This window comes from Cnephaeus nilssonii (genome assembly GCF_951640355.1).
Source record: "Cnephaeus nilssonii genome assembly, chromosome: 2".
In the NCBI taxonomy this organism is placed as follows: domain Eukaryota; kingdom Metazoa; phylum Chordata; class Mammalia; order Chiroptera; family Vespertilionidae; genus Cnephaeus; species Cnephaeus nilssonii.
The window spans coordinates 58,823,940-58,839,402 of record NC_137073.1 but is presented as its reverse complement, the minus strand read 5'-3'; positions in this window follow the sequence as shown (position 1 = coordinate 58,839,402).

Here is a 15,463-nt window from a genome sequence, read left to right as displayed (position 1 = left end):
CTTTAGATTATGCATATGTGGTAGGTATCTGACAGAAACAAGTGATGGTGTGTTCCTATTATTGCATATCATTAGGTGCTCTATGATTTTAATTTGTTCCATTATTGCTGATGATCATTCTGAATCCTTGATTATGGTGGCATCTCTCAGGTTTCTCTACTGTAAAGTTACTCAGTTCTCTTAATTATTAAGTATTTGGGAAGAATTTCTGTGCAGAGGTAGATTGGCCTTCAGGGCTAGCTTAATGATATTCTTTTTTTTTTTATAAATATATTTTATTGATTTTTTACAGAGAGGAAGAGAGAGGGATAGAGAGTTAGAAACATCGATCAGCTGCCTCTTGCACACCCCCTACTGAGGATGTGCCCGCAACCAAGGTACATGCCCTTGACCGGAATCGAACCCGGGACCCTTGAGTCCGCAGGCCGACGCTCTATCCACTGAGCCAAACCGGTTTCGGCGATATTCTTTTATTTTCTTTTTGCAATTTTGTTAATTCTTTTTACTAGTATATCTAAATATGTACATGCATCTTTGTAAAAAAATATGGAATGCTTCATGAATTTTCATGTCCTCCTTACACAGGGGCCATGCTAATCTTCTCTGTGTTGTACCAAGTAAATATCTCATTCTTTGTCAAACTTTCACCCATTAGTTTTAGTATCTATTGCTATATTTTGGCTGAATTGTGTTATGATAAAGGTTGCTTAAATTAATTTTTCTAATTTAAGCATTTCTTCTATACTTATAATTGCCATTATAGTGCAAGGTTCTTTTTATTCATCTATTTACTTATTTATATTGATATGGACTCACAAGTTATTTACTTATTGATATGGGCTCACAAATTATTATTAAAATGGACTGTAATTTTCTTATTTATTTTGATGTTCACATGGTTCTTGGTCTGGTCAGTGGATGTTCCTTCATACTGGCTTCTGTGTAATTTATTATTATTATTTTCTCACATAAAAAGATGTTCCAGACTCATCTTGTACTTCCCCAACTTCAGCCCCAGAATCAGACATTTCTCTAATGGGCTTTGCTTCTCTTAATGGAGAATGGTATTTAGAAATCAAGATTTAGGGTTGGATATTTTACTATTCTATTTTTCAATTCAACATACCAAAATCCAATTTTAGCATTCTTAGAGGGATAATGTTCTTAATTATGTACAGGATATTGGGTAGTACCCCAAATACTCCCATGAAATGTTCTACTGTATTAGTTTCCAATGGCTGCTATAACAAATTACGAGAAACTTGATGGTTTAAAAGAACACAAATGGCCCTGGCCAGGTAGCTCAGTTGGTTAGAGCATTGTCCGGATATGCCAAGGTTGCAGGTCCATCCCAGGTCAGGTCATATACAAGAATCAACCAATGATATGTGGAATAATAAATTGATGTTTTCCTCCCTCCCTCCCTCCCTCCCTCCCTCCCTCCCTCCCTCCCTCCCTCCCTCCCTCCCTCCCTCCCTTCTTCCCTCCCTCCCTCCTTCCCTCCTTCCCTTTTTCTTCTTCCTCTCTAAGATCAATAATAAAAAAAAAAATAAAAAATTAATAAAATAACACAAATGTATTCTCTTACAGTTATGAGGCCAGAAGTCTGAAATCGGTTTCACTGGGCTAAGTCAAGATGTCGGCATGGCTGATTCCTTCAGGAAGCTGAGGGAGAGCATCTGTTCCATTTTCTAGAGGCCACCTGTGTTCCTTGGCTCAGCGCCCTTTCCTCCACCTTCAACGCTCATTCCTCTGATCTCTACTTTTCTCTTCCGGTCTCTGCAACTGGCTTTCTCTCTTTCTTACTCTGACTCCTCCTGCTTCTCCCTTGTGATTGCATTGGTCCTACCCTGATCACTGCCTCAGCTCAAAATCCTTACTTGAATCTCATCTACAAAGTGTCTTTTACCAGGGAAGGTGAAATGTTCACAAGTTCCAGGGATTGGAACACGAACATCTTTGGAGCCACTACAACACAAACACTCTATTTGTTTCCATTTTCTAATTACGTGTGGAATAAATTTCACGTTTGAATTGTATTAATCGGCACACTTTCATGTGCAAGTGTCAAAGGGCTTTATTGGCTCCCATAAATGAAAGTCTCAGGGCTGTCCTCTACAGGTCCTGCTGAATCCAAGAGGTCAAATATGTTGACAGGAATCTTCCTCTCCTCCTGCTTCCCTTTGAGCGTATCCTTAGCCTGGCTTCATTATCCTATTGACGAGGTAGCCTCTCGTACCTCCAGGATTTATTCTTCCATTTTGGAACCCCAGGATAGAAACAGTTTTTCCCCCCCGCTATAGTTTCAATAAACTCTAGTTAGTGAGTTCCATTGATCCAACTTTAATGCGGCTCGGTAAATCAAATGTTTGTTGCTCTTATTGAAATTGCAACCATCTTATATATATTTTAGTTTATATACCACTTGATATATTATTACTTTATTTATTCAGTTAAGGCTTTTCTCAACTTCCTTTCTCTCAATCTTGCTCCTTTCTTTTTTAATACCTCTTCACTTAAAAAAGAATCAGATGGTATATTTGTGATTCTTAATGCTTTTTAAGTTTCTGTTTTAACATTTGAAATTTGTTTTTTGAGATAAAAATAACTTAGCAAGAAAATGTGAACTTATTGTAGATGATAATTTAATTATTTAATAGTTATTAATTATTCCACTAATATAACTAATTATTAAATTTAATAGCTTTGTTTTTATTAAAGTGATTTTTATAATAGAGCATTTAAGTAAATTGTTTTATGGCACTTTCTTATCATGTGTTAGTGAACCCTGAGGTGAGAATATAATGCATGGTGTTAGAGACAGTTAGACTTAGAAAAAATTATGAAAAATATATTTATGTAAAAGAGGTTAAATGCTTCATATGCTTTTAGCAGTTTCTGTGGTGTTGTTTTCTTTGGTGTTTAGGTTGCTGCTTTATTTTGTTTCTATCACTGAAATATTTATAATGCATAAATAGATTTGGGCCACCTGCTGATTTGAATAAATAGGTATAGTATCTTTAGGGATCAATCAATAGGGATTGCTCTTTTTCAGAATTTTCTAGTATCAACTATTCTTCTAATTTTCAGGAATAAAGCACATGTTATTTTCAAACAAAACTAAGCTTACTTAAATAATAAAACACATTTTTAGCCCTGGTTGGCATGGCTCAGTTGGTTGGAGTTTCGTCCGGTGCTGATCATGGGTTCAATTCCGTTAGGGCACACACCTAGGCTGCAGGTTGGATCCTCAGTAGATGCATGTGGGAGGCAACCGATGGATGTTTCTCTCTCACATCTATGTTTCTCTCTCTCTCTATTCCTTCCTCTCTTAAAAAAATAAAAAACCTCATACACTTAAAAAATTCAACTTTATATTAAAAAAGTGTTGCTAACCTCTCTAATATTCAATTTTTAAAATTACAAAACTGGTACTTTCTATTTGGAGCCAGAGGCATTTCTTTTAATGCCTCTTTCATTGGAATTTATACTCCTTTGAGAGAGAGAGAGAAAGTTTAGAGGAGTTTAATCAATACCTTCAGACTGATTGATGTTCACATTATAAAGCTGAGGACTGTTACTTAATGCCTCTTTAGTTGAAAAATCAAAATAAGAAGTTGCCTTTTTTCATATTGTATGTATCCAACTGATATGTGACACACAAAATACTTGATGCATTATCATCTATAGATGCTGTTACATTTTGCATAATAAACTAATATTTCCTTTTGGTTTAGTGTAGAATCACTCTACACTAAAATGTAGAAATGGTGGGACACAAAGTGTACAGCCGTGAAGCAACTTCATTTTCATCTCCCATTACTCGTTGAAACCTTGCTATGGAGTCACTTCTCCTCTTGCCCTATGAATAAACTGAAGACTAGTTTCATGACTTTTCAGGTTACTTGTAGGTTCATCTAGCCCTGGACAATCTCAGCTCATTCAAATATTTATTTTAATGAAATAGAATTTTCAAGTTCATTGAAATTAAAGATTTTCCCCTTCCTTAGATTAGGCTATCAGCTGAGAAAAAGGGGCCTGGTTAGCTTCTGTATTTCTCCAGAGAGTGCTTCTCCTCCTCCTCTGGAAGCTGCCTCTCATTTTTCATCTAGAGTGAAAAGAGGCATGGGGAGGGCAGGCATCTATAATAATAAAAGTGTACTATGCTAATTAGACCAGATGTCCTTCCAGGTGTCCTTCCAGATGACCTTCCTGACAAAGCCCGAGCTGCGAGGGAAGCCCTGGTCCGGGTGCCAGAGGGCAGCTGGTGCCTGCAGCCAGGGGAAGGAAGGCCTACTCTTGCAAGAATTTCATGCATCGGGCCTCTAGTATATGCATATCTATATGGACATTACTTGTCTGGTACTGGTTTGTGTTGGTTTCCTTTGTCTATGGCTGATATGCAAGGTCATCTTTTACTGGAAAAGTGCTTTTGTGTGCTCTTTGGAGAACACCACACCTTCCCTCCTCCATTATTGAAGACCTAGCACCTACATTTTCTTGACTTGCTGGCGAACATATTTTCTGGCTGTTTATAGCTCTTTTTTCAGCTCTTAGGAATTTAGAAGGTCTACTCCCTGCTGGTTTATCTCACGTGGAAAGCCAGTCTTTCTGGGCAGGGCAACATCAAGGCCAATTGTCTTTTGTGTCAAGAATACATTGGGTTCAGACCTAGCTGGTTTGGCTCAGTGGATAGAGTGTCAGCTTGCGGACTGAAGGGTCCCAGGTTCGATTCCAGTCAAGGGCACATGTCTGGGTTGTGGGCTCGATCCCCAGTAGGGGGCGTTCAGGAGGCAGCCAATCAATGATTCTCATCATTGATGTTTCTGTCTCTCCCTACCTCTCCCTTCCTCTCTAAAATCAATAAAAATATATTAAAAATACATTGAGTTCAACGGGATAATCTCTCTGAACTCTTTGCCATTACATACAGACCAGACATGGTCAGCGCCAGGCAGAATCAGGTGTGGGTCTGACGTCAGGTAGCTGTGATCTCCAAACTCTAGAGGAAATATGTCCAGCTTCCTGATTAGACCATCAGTGCCCCTTTCTACAGGCTTCGGGGTACATCGTGGTCCTCTCTCCTCCTAATCTCTCCTAATCCTCACCTTCCCTTTTTTCTTCAGTCTCTCTTTTTAAAATTTTCTGCAGATGACAGATTTGGTAAGGGTCTATGTGTTCCCACATGAGCTTGGGGTGGGGAGAGCAAAATAGTTTCGCAGGCACTTTACTTACAAATCCTGCTTTGGTGGTCTTGAACCTTTCATTGGTATGCAGGACTGGTGCCATCTAGTTTCTGAATCTTTTATAGAGAACATGACAAGCAAAGAATCACTAATTACTTAAGGATATGATCTGTTTTGATTTCCTATTCAGGGGCCAGTTATTTGATAGCTGGAATATGATGTGGGAAAATCTAAGTTATGATAGTTTTTTTTCTGCTGTTTTCTACTAATTGTTAAATTTTTGTTGCTCTAGTTCCTTCATTTATAATATTCTACTTGTCTCATGGTGAGATTATGACAATTATAATAGTGTAAAGTACCTGGAACTAGTGTGGGGGATCTAGAAATTATTTGGCAAACAGCCCATAATTTTTCTGCTAGACATCTATTATACAAGGGTTATTATCTGTAGCTTGTTGGTGGAGAAATTAACAATATTTTGGAATGAAAGTGTATCACACTTGGAATGTGATTCCATCAACACCTTCTAAGGCAGCTGCAAAAGGTCTGCAGGAGAGGAGAAAGAATAGTATCACCTCCTTGGGTAAATACCTTTTTATCAAGTAGTCTGCTCAAGTCTGAAGGCACTTGCAAAATAAGCGCTTGCTCTAGTTCATTCATCTCAACAATTAGCCATTGTTGGTACTGCAGTTTCATTCATCAACAGTTGTAAATAACTACAGCTGGTTTATAAATATTATGCAAATCATGAAATGCACACTTGTTATTAACATTTTGTTAACCGACTACTAAGAAACTGAAAAGAAATACTATCATTTTAACAATTATGTGAGTAAAAGGGGCAACTTATAAATTTTATAGGAATACAAGTATTAATATTAACTTGATTCTAAGATCAAGATAATAGCTTTAAAAAATAATACCCAGTTTAGTAGGCTGTGAGGTTTGTATATTACTTTTATTTCTTTACTAGAGGCCCGGTGCAGGAATTCATGCTCCAGTGGGGTCCCTCCTGCTGGTCTGTGGGATCGGGCCAAAACTGGCTCTCCGACATCCCCTGAGGGGTCCTGGATTGCGATAGGGCACAGGCCAGGCTGAGGGAACCCACCAGTGCACGATCAATTGGGGCTGGGGAGGGACATGGGAGGTTGGTTAGCTGGGGAGGGACTGCGGGATGGCTCCAGGGCATGTCAGGCCTGTCTTGCTCAGTCCTGATCGGCTGGACCCCAGTAGCAAGCTAACCTACCAGTCAGAGCGTCTGCCCCCTTGTGGTCTGTGCACATCATAGCGACTGGTCCACCCCCTGGGGGTCAGAGCAGTTGAGCGGCCTTAGCATATCATTAGCATATTGCGCTTTGATTATTTGAACAGATGACCTGACGACCGGATGCTTACCATATTAGGCTTTTATTATATAGGATTTTCCCCATGGATGTTTAGAGAAAGTGGAAGGGAAGGGGAGAGACAAAGAGAGAGAACTAATTGGTTGCTTCCCCCATATGCCCTGACTGGGGCTGGACCAATTTGGGGGCTTGTTATGTTTTCTCATAATGTGGGGATAAGAGCATGAGCTTCGGATCCACAATGTATGGATTTGAACCTGACCAGTGACCTTACCTTGGGGAAGTGACTCAATCTCTTTGTGCCTCAGTTTCCTCAATTATACTAGCAATTTTGTCCATTACACAGAATTGCTGTGATGATTATATAAGCTGTCCCATGTCAAGTGCTTAGAACTGTGCCTGCCTGGCACATACTCAGCGATCAATGATGTTTGTCATGATGGTTATTATTGCTTCTGGCCCCTGGATCCAAATTTCCTCCTAGCTGCTTGAATGTCTGGAATCAGGCTTGGATTAGGTCTCCCTGAATCCACAGTAGAGCTGGGTTATTGTGGAGAAGAGCTGCAACTCTGTGGTCTCTTGCTCTTCTCTTGCTTGAGGAGGTATCTGCCTAGAAATGTCTTAGGCGTTGTTGTTCATCTCGCCCTGACTTGGCATGAACTGGCAGGCAGAGGCGGCTGTTCACCTCTCTAGGTCTTTTTTTGTGTGTGTGTGAAAGTAAGTGTTAGATTACATTTACTTCTATGGTCTCTTTCAGTCATAATCACATGACTTAATAAATAATAGAAGAAATGCACAGGTGATGTTAGTGGTACAGTGAAGTGAAGGATAACCACTCCTATTGCATCTTCAAGCTTTAAAACATTGCTCTGGACATTAAGATAGAAACTTGTCTTCGAAGGCTATTTAGGCATATATTACACATGAAGCAAGTCTAGTTTCTGGAAAAATGAGAGATGTTTTAGTAATTATGTTATCAAAACGTTATTCAATTTTGATACTAAATTCCATATTCTAAATCATGAAGATGTATTTATATCTAGACCTTCATATACCATATTAAAGAAAATTTAAGCAGTATTTATGAACAAATTTAATTTGCTTTAAAACATCAGTAGTATTACAATTAATATTTTCATCCAATAGTCTTAATATCCATGTTTTCTTTTTTCAAAAAGTAAAGCAACTGCTGTGGAATTGAAAGACCCAAATTGCTTATAATGTAGCAGGACCAAGAAATAAAGTCTTAGGAAGGCAATAAAGGGCTCTAAGTAGAAAGGAATACTTCAGGTTAAGTAGACTTCGCCTCCCTCTTGCATTATCGAGGTTTAAAAAAGTAATGCCTCACAACTGCCAGCAGAGGGCCCCAGTCCCATAGTTTATCAATTATATTTATTGCAGCATCTCTTTCCCAAGGTCCAGCAAACTGATTCCAAGGACTCATTTGCTTACTTCAGATGTGAATGGCCTATGGGTTTAATTAATGAATAAGAATATATTTAAATTAAAAATGCAATTAGTATGTATAACAGTGTATAATATGTAGGAAAGCATTATACAGATGCAAAAAAAACCTATGGAATAAAAGTGCAAGTTTTATATTTTTAAATCAGTGGTTTCAGAAAAATTCATGAGATAAATGTAAAGAATCGTGAGGAAAAGACTAAACTGCTGTGCGAAGGTCTCGTTCTTTAAATCTTTTTAGCTTTGTTCTTTTCTCAGTTTGAACTATTCTACTGGGAGAAAAATGAAACAAAAGGGTTCATGCAGGATCTTCTTTAGTTAAAAATTCTGAATGTTCTATCTTTTTTAACTAAAGGTGAATTTTAAAAAGGAAATGGAACAGGAATAGCGAACAGGAGGCCATTGCTATCTGACATAATTAGGGAATGCCTTTTGAGTTGTCAGTTCTCCACATCCCATTTCCTTTGTCTGAGATATCGCTGTAAGTTCTCTTAAGGGTTGGTCTAGGAGTCTGAGTACCTACGAAAAAACTAAGTAGCCTTTTAAGAGTTTTTAAAAAAGCTTCTGCAGAGGAGTGGGTGGCACTTATTAAATTCATGGTAGCTTCTAGAGCAAGTAAACATCTGCGGAGGACTTGTTTATCTTTCCTTCTTCCCTAGCTTAAGCAACAAGCGCACACAGTGAGAAAGAATAACCAAAAGAAATGCTATATTCATTTTTAATCTGTTGAGTGTGACTGTCTCTTTTCTTTCTTAAAAGTAGGCTCTCCTGTTTCTCAGTGCTGCTCAGAATGATGGGAGTCACGGATTTTAATGACGAAACAGGCATAGATACGCAGAGAAGTCTTCAGGGCTCGTTATCAAAGGTTTAGTTTCACATAAAGATGTTTGGAGTATATGTAGTGTTTTATTAATTCAAATGTTGCATGTACATAACACAGCATTTTTCCAGAGCATTAAAAATGTTGTTCAGGTGTATATATTACATTAATCTTTATGTCTTTTTTTTCTCATAAAACTCTTTATGTGCTGCTATTTGAGACATTCTATTATGCCCAACGTTCCTTTGAACACTATTTAGACCTCTGACTAGCAGTAACTAGCTTTAAAATATCTGCTGACCAAATGAAAATTACTATTGCAAAATTATACAGAAATTCATGAACATGTCTGTTTCATATACAAATTAGATCTTAGAGTATATTTAACCATGTTATAAAACCCTTATCATAACATTTCATTAGATGCAGAAGCCCTTAGGTATTATTTTGCAATTATACTCATTTGCATTCTTAAATTCTCTCCATATAGGACATACATTTATAAATTTCACAACTCACATTGGGAGATTACGTTTTAATTTTTGACTGCTATCCTAGTGTGGCTTGGTAAAATTGAGGGGTTTGGATTTCGTTTTCATTTTTCTCTGTCTAAGCAACAACAAATATCTTAAAATATGGTTTAAAAACTTTCATCTCCTACTTACTAACTAAGCTTAAATAACATAAATCAGACTGCCCATTTATAGATAAAATCGGAGATATTTATTGCTTAAGGTCATAGATGCTCTTTCTTTTGTGTTTCTTAATTATTGGGGCTTCTCATCTTGGTGTGGTGTCTATTGTTGTTAAAGGGAAAAGAAGCACCAGGAGAACTGACAGGTGTCCCTAAGGGACTGGCATTGGAAAGGCGCTGTGCATTGCACGCTGGGCGTGAAGAGAACTGCTTATAGTTCCTCCCTTATCCATGTGAATGTTACAAGACACATCGAGAATGGGATATAATGAAAATTCTAAAATTAGTTTTAAGGTGAGTTTAGAAGCATTGTTTGGTTTTAATGCTTGAAAATATGATCTACAATTCCCAAGGGTACAACCATTCATTTTCCTATATTTCAGAGCCATTTTGCACTCACTCAGTTATTCCTGTTTAGTTGCTGGGCTATGAGTTACTCAAAATCCCTTAATCTTTTTCACCTCATTAGTTTTCAATTTTGCACATCAAATATCTTCAATGATGGAGAAGTGCTGCTGTGCTCAGTCTATGTTATGGAGAAGAGTTGAAAGGGGAAGGTGGCAGAGGAAAAGCTGACAATTTCTTCCCCAAAGGCCACTGAACTGGCAGAGAGAGAGAATGGTGTTACATCCCCACAATGGGGTTAGTCCTTTGACATTCTAGAGAGAAAGTGATGGTGATAGTATTGGGACAATTTGATCTTCTGGTTATATTAAAAATAGAAATAAAATTTAAAACTTAGTTTTTGAGCTTTTAATTTTCATGTTGGTATTTATTGCTGGTTTCCATTGTATTCGATGAGCAAGAAACACTATTCTCAAAGCAAACACCAATCCCCAAAGCAAACAAAACAGAAATCACAAAAAACTTGCAAAATTTTATGATTGTGTTAAGAACTTTCTCACTGATAAAGAAACAATTATTCTGGGCCAATATCTTGTCAAGATGATGATGATGATGATGATGATGATGATGAATTATTATTTTAAATCATATTTTATGTCATTTTGTCAATAACTCAACATAGGTATGTGTGTGAATAAGGAGACTGTATTGTTCTTTTAATAAAGGGGCAATTTGTAAATCTGCTGCTGCTAAAATTATTTTCTTTTTGGGTATTTATGACTTCAATTTTGTGAAAATAAAAAAGGAAATGATAATCTCATTCCAATGTCATGCTAACTTTGCCAGGATGGAAATATGACTAAATCAAAGAAAGGTTAAATTTAACATTTGTTAAATAATAATCAAGTACATATGGTGCATAGGGGGTGAGCTGACTGCTTTTGTTTTTATATAGATCTTGTTCCTAATAGATGGCCAATAGTGACTGTAAAGCCAAATCTACTTTTCAGCATTTTTGGGGGAGGGAGTTGATTGCCTTATGTTCTGACTTCTTTGGGCTGTGCTATAAGGTGGTAGATAGTTACAGAGGAAACAAAAACTTCAGAAAGGGAAGGTCCTTGTGGTCAGGAAAAATGGAAAGCTCATACATTATCCATCCATATATTTTCCTCTCTCCATAGTTTGTCCTTCCACCTTTATCTAAAATATATGAAGAAAATTGATACACCTGTTTTCTAAATTGCAATGCTAAGGCTTAAAAAATACTGTAATTAAGGCTTAAATAATTAGGGTTGAGAGGGGTTGGTGGAAAAGGACACACTTATTTATAAGCTCTTTTCTTTAAGCTTCTTTATTCATTTCATTTTAGAAAATATAATGATAAATACTTTTATCCAGACTTAATTTTTCTTGTTATTTAATGTTATATTAGTATACAAAAATATTTTATTTAGAATTTAATTATAAATTTACATTTCTTGAAAATGAAAAAATGCATTAATTTGAAAAGGGACCTAACTGGAATTTACCTTAATGTATTCAACAAAAAGAATTTTGTTAAGAAAATTGATAGTAGCCTGGCCAGTGTGGCTCAGTGGTTGAGCATCGACCTATGAACCAGGAGGTCACGGTTTGATTCCCTATCAGGGCAAATCCCTGGGTTTCGGGCTCGATTTCCAATAGCGGGTGTGCAGGAGGCAGCTGTTCAATGATATTAAAAACCATTCTGATCTATAAAAGTAGAACTTCAGTGTTGGGTAGTTCGGTTCATGTATACAACTGGAATAATAAAGGTGTACACTTAAAATTACGCTATATTTATAGTTATGTATATAGTAATGGACACTTTTCATATCTAGATAAGAGTTTTTTTTCCAACGAACAAAAACTCGATAGTTTTATAGTATCAGTTTTAAAAAAAGACAGTAAAGTACAAGAAAGATTTTGAAACTGTTAAGAGGTCAATTTATTCTTCCATTACACTTTTTTTTTTTTTAGTTAAAAAGATTGCATTAGAAGTTACTTCCACATGTTAAAGTATAATCTTTTTTTTAATATATTTTTTATTTCAGAGAGGAAGTGTGAGGGAGAGAGATATAGAAACATCAATGATGAGAGAGAATCATTGATTGGCTGCCTCCTGAATGCCCCCTACTGAGGATTGGAGCCCACAACCCAAGTATGTGCCCTTAACTGGAATTGAACCTGGGACTCGTCAGTCTGCAGGCTGACACTCTATGCACTGAGCCAAACCAGCTAAGTTTGAAGTATAATCTTAGCTAAATGTCTTTTTGATCCCTAGAGATTACAGTATTATCAATCATGTAAGTATTCTAAAGTAATTTCTCAAAATGTGGTACTTAAATTATTTTAATAGAAAACATCGTACTGTGTATGGAAGTAGCATCGACAGTGCAATAGTGCAAATACAGTATAACTAGACAACATAGTATTACTTATTCTGTGGCATTAGTTAAATCAATGAGCATCCCTGAGTCTTAGTTTCCTAATCCATAATATGAAGAATTTAGACTAAACGACCTGTAGGGTTACTTATAATTCTAAAACAATCTATTTCTATAATATTAGGATCACATAGCCTCAAAGAACATCAGCATCCTGTCATTTTAGAGGAGTGAATTTATTTAAAAGAGCAAGACTTTTGGGATATGAGCTTATTCATAAGGTTAGTTTATTAGATCTAAACATTTCATTTTGGGGAAATTACTGAACTTGCACTATTGTTACCATTCAAGGGAGAGCTACTTAATTTCCTTTCACAGGAAATTATATGTTATTTGTAAATTTCATTTTGTTGTTGGCACTTATATTTTAGGGATACCTGAAGAAACCAAAGTGTTTTTTTTTTTTAATATATTTTATTGATTTTTCTACAGAGAGGAAGAGAGAGGGATAGAGAGCCAGAAACATCGATGAGAGAGAAACATCGACCAGCTGCCTCCTGCACACCCCCCACCGGGGATGTGCCCGCAACCAATGTACATGCCCTTGACCGGAATCGAACCTGGGACCCTTCAGTCCGCAGACCGACGCTCTATCCACTGAGCCAAACCGGTTTCGGCCAAAGTGTTTTTTTTTTAAAAATCTTTATTGAAAGTATTACAGATATTCCCCCCCACCCATTGCCCCTTCTAGTCCACACCTGCCCAAAGTAGTGTTTTACTATAGGTTACAGTTGGCATTGATGACACCAAAGGATGTAATCAGCTATTTGGAGTGAGATGTTCAATACTTTCCTTCCTGCATGCAACATTTAAAAAACCTTGCTTGGAAGAGAAGTTCATTTTTCATACAGGAGCTGGTGATCCTTTTGAAATGGAATTATGTTCCTGTTGTTATGGCAACATAGAATTCCACACTTCTGCTTTCTGCAATGTATATTTCTCTGAGTCTGGGTGTTTGTGTTTTATTCACTGGTGGCAGTGTGTGGTTACTGGCATCAAAAAATACATCAGCCAAATGACATCTATGGTGCCTGTCAACTTTGAATGTCTAAGATGCATTGAACATTCCAAAGAAGGTGATTATTATGTCTCTTTTAGGAGGAATACTTCCACGTTCTCTATTAATCAGTGTATTTAATGCTAGTGGCTATAACAAGCAACTCCCATATGTCAGTGGCTTAGCACAACAAAGGGTTTTTTCCCCCTTGCTCATGTCAGATGTGGACAGGGCAAATCTCTACCCGAAAGGACTTGTCTTTGTTGACCCTTGGAGATATGGGAAGTCCTCCACTGTAGCTCTTTCATCCTCCTGGCTAAGAAGCAGAGGGAAAGCACTCAAATTGTACAGGTCATTTTCTGACCAATTCTAGAAACGCTGAACAATTCTGCACACATTCTATTGGCCAGAACCCTCTCAGGTACCCCTAACTAACTGCAAGGGAGGCAGGGTGTGTAGTTTTACGGAGGCCCAGAAAGAGATGATGGGATAGGCAAACAGCCTGTCTCTGCCATGGTGTCTTTTCTTTTACCCTTTCTTTTTGTATTTTTAATTGGAATATTTTTGAAGAAATTTAGACCTCTCCTTTTAAAATTCACTTTGATGAACAGGTGGTAGCTGATATATTAATTAAAATTTATTTGTGTTGCTTTTCCATGAAAGGCTTGTTCCCTTCTTCTTTCCTTAAAATTTAGAGCATTCTGAATTTAACTATTGACTTATCTATACTAATAAAAGGGTAATATGCTAATTAGACCGGGTCGACAGGCCATCTACCGGACGTCCGACTTCCTTCTGGACAAAGCCATGGTGGTGGGGGCCGAGGCAGAGGCAGTTAGGGGTGATCAGGCTGGCAGGGGAGGGCAGTTGGGGGCATTAGGCAGGCAGGCAGGAAGGTGAGTGGTTAGGAGCCAATGGTCCTGGATTGCGAGAGAGATGTCCGAATGCCGGTTTAGGCCTGATGGGATCCTGGATTGGAAAGGGTGCAGGCCATGCTGAGGGACACCCTCTTCCCCCCTCCCCCCCCCCGTGCACGAATGTCGTGCACCGGGCCTCTAGTTTTTTTTAAATATTTATCGCTACCTTACAATCTCACTTTAATTTCATCAAGCTCTTTGCTTCTGTTGAAAACTCCATAACTTACAAAGTAATAATCATAACAGGATTTTTGCAATTCCTTACAGGCTAGATGAACTTCATTTGCAGTAATTTAATGTAAATTTATTTTGTTCTGAGCTATCACTTTTAGTTTAACTCTCCGGTAATACAGGAAAAAATGTTCTTAATGATCTCTTGCTGATGTTCCTTGTATCTGCAGTGACTGTACAGCAATGCATGACCAATTGGAGGTGTCCACATATTGTCTGACACTTCTCTATTGAGAAGTGAAGTCTGTGGCCCCTCCTCCGGACTCAGAGTGAGCTCTGTGACTGCTTTGACAATAGAATGTGGTGGGGTTGATGCGGTGCCGTTTTCAGGCCTGGACATTAGGACAACGGCAGTTTCTGCTTTTGGTCTCCTGGAAGAGATGACCTGGGAATGAAGCCACTATACTGTAAAGCGAAAGCCACGTGTGGAGGTCAAGTGTAGGAGCTCTGGATCAAAGCTCCGTCTGATCTCCCATCCTGCAGGCAGTAGCCATTGTCAGCCCTGTGAGGCAGCCACCTTGGACGCCAGTCCCATTGAGCTTTGAAATATATTTTTATTGATTTCAGAGAGGAAAGGAGAGGGAGAGATAGAAACATCAATAATGAGAGAGAACCATTGATGGGCTGCCTCCTGCACGCCCCACACTGAGGATTGAGCCCACAACCCGGGCATGTGCCCTTGACCAGAATTGAACCTGGGACCCTTCAGTCCGCAGGCCAGTGCTCTATCCAGTGAGCCAAACCGGCTAGGGCCCATGGGGCATTTAGATAACTTCAGCCCCGCTGCTTTCTGAATACAATCAATGAGAGACTTAAAGGAAAAAAAACTGCTTGGCTGTTTCAACCAAGTCAGAATTGTGAGAGATCATAATAAATTGTTATTTTATGTGACAATAAAAATATAGAACATCATATCTTTTTTATTAAGATTTTACTCCTAGAAAGCTAACATCATCGCAAGTTTTCACCAACCTTTGGTTATGGTTGAACAGCTTTTAGAT